We start from the raw sequence: 2,487 nt of genomic DNA, 5'->3' as shown, positions 1-2,487 counted from the left end.
GTATATCCATACAATGGTATGTTGTTTGGCCATAAAAAGGAGGAGGGGGACTTCTAGTTTCTAGTCCATCATATAAGGAGCTTAGAAGTTGCCACTCTGTCTTAACAAGTAAAAAGCTGAACAAACTGAAAAATAACTCTTTGTGGATCTGTAAGAGAAGTGAGGTCACTGGGCAAACTGCTGCCCCCAAACTGGAGAGACAGATAGGTGAATATAGAGAATCACAACTTACCAGAGCAGAAACACATGAGTAGAAACCTCCGTGAGAGTCAGTGCCAGGACAGGAAAAACTGTAACTGGTGAATTGCTGGAGGCTTAATGTGGAGTCTTAGTTTGACAGTTAAAACTCCAGGGGAACCCAGTCATAGAGGGACTACCACACTTTTGGGAGTTTTATCTCCAGGAGCTCTACTAGGTCATCACAGTGAAAAATCAGAGAGAAAATCCCCTCACGCTTCCAGCAGGGGAGGGAGAAATGAACCATTTTGAAATACCCCAGAGCAGGGGTCCCCAACCCCCGGACTGTGGACCAGTACTGGTCCATGGCCTGTTAGGAACTGGGCCATACAGCAGGAGGTGAGCGGCAGGTGACCAAGCATTATGGCCTGAGCTCTGTCACCTGTCAGATGGGTGGTGGCATTAGATTCCCATAAGAGTGTGAACTCTATGGTGAACTGCTCATGCAAGGGATTTAGGTTGCATGTTCCTTATGAGAATGAAGGCCTGATGATCTGAGGTGGAACAGTTTCATCCCAAAACTATCCCCTGCCCAACTCTGTCTGTGGAAAAATTGTCTTCCACGAAGCCTGTCCCAGGTGCCAAAAAGGTTGGGGACCACTGCCCCAGAGCATTATGCTCTTAACAGGGGTTACCTGCAGAAGAAACTATTTTACCAGACTCTAATCTGCTGAGCTATGTCAGAGCCTAATTGACCTGGAGAAAGAGAAATACCCAGTTCCAGCCAGCTTTAGTCATCTTGTCACACATGGGGGAAAAAACAAAACTGAGAGGCATTGATGAAGTTCACAGTCCAGAGGTACACGTTCATTAAAAGACTGAGACCTAGGCCACATGTGGTGGATCGCTCCTGTAATCACAGCACTTCGGGAGGCCGAGGTGGGTGGATCACCCGAGGTCAGGAGTTCAAAACCAGCCTGGCTAACATGGTGAAACCCTGTCTCTACTAAAAATACAAAATTAGCTGGGCGTGGTGGTGCATGCCTGTAATCCCAGCTACTTGGGAGGCTGAGACAGGAGAATTGCTTGAACCTGGGAGGCAGAGGTTGCAGTGAGCCGAGATCACACCACTGTACTCCAGCCTGGGCACCAAAAGCAAAAAAAATAAAAAAGAAGATTGAGACCTAATTATGGAACTATAGAATAGTTCCCCTCCCCCACACCTTATTGCTACATCATTAAAAGCTGATTTACTGCAGTTACTTTTACCTAGTACATCAATCATATCCACCTTTCAACAAGAAATTACAAGACATACTAAAAAGCAAAAACACATTTTGAAGAGACTGGACAAACATCAGGACAAGTCAGATAGGGCTGGAATGTGAAAATTATAAAACAAATAATTTTTTAAAAAATATGATTATGCTAAGGGCTGTAATGAAAAAGGTAGAAGGTATATAATAACAAATGGATACTGTAAGCAGGAGGATGGAAATTCTAAGAAAGAATAAAAAAGAAATTCTAGGCATCAAAAACTGTCACAGAAATGAAGAATGGTTTTGATGGGCTCATTAATAGACTGGACATGGTTGAGGAAAGAATCTCTGAACTGAGGGTATGACAGTAGAGACTTCCAAAACTGAAAGACAAAGAGAAAAAAAATACTGATTCCCACCCCCCACCCACCCAGAACACACTAACCAAGAACAGACTCTGAAGAACTTACAGAAAGGTGTAACATACATGTAATGGGAATATCAGGAGAACAGACAGGAGCAGAAGCAATATTTGAAGCAGCAATGACTAAGAATTTCCCCCAAATTAATGCCAGACACTAAACAGATACATAACGCTCACAGAATACCAAGTAAGATAAACTTCAGAAAAATGGCACCTAGGATATAATACTCAAGTTTCAGAAAACCAAAGATAAATAAAAAAAACTTTAAAAAAAGCCAGAAGGGGAAAAATGCCTTACCCAGAGAAGCAAAGATAAGAATTACATCTGACTTCTCCTCAGAAACCATGCAAACAAGAAGAGAGTAGAATGAAATATTTAAAGTGTTAAGAGAAAAAACTCACCAACCTAGAATTTTTTACCCTATGAAGTTATTCTTCAAAAGTGAAAAAAAAATAAAAATAAAAACTTTCTCAAAAAAAAAACTGAGGGAATTTGTTGCCAGTAGACCTGCCTTGCAGGAAATGTTAAAAGAAGTTCTTCAGAGAGAAAGAACATACATAGGTTGGAAGCTGGATCTACATAAAGGAAGAGCATCAGAGAACGAATAAGTGAAGGTAAAATGAAAA

The sequence above is a fragment of the Mandrillus leucophaeus genome, unplaced genomic scaffold (genome assembly GCF_000951045.1).
Source record: "Mandrillus leucophaeus isolate KB7577 unplaced genomic scaffold, Mleu.le_1.0 Scaffold314, whole genome shotgun sequence".
Taxonomy (NCBI): Eukaryota; Metazoa; Chordata; class Mammalia; order Primates; family Cercopithecidae; genus Mandrillus; species Mandrillus leucophaeus.
This window is presented reverse-complemented; position numbering follows the sequence as displayed.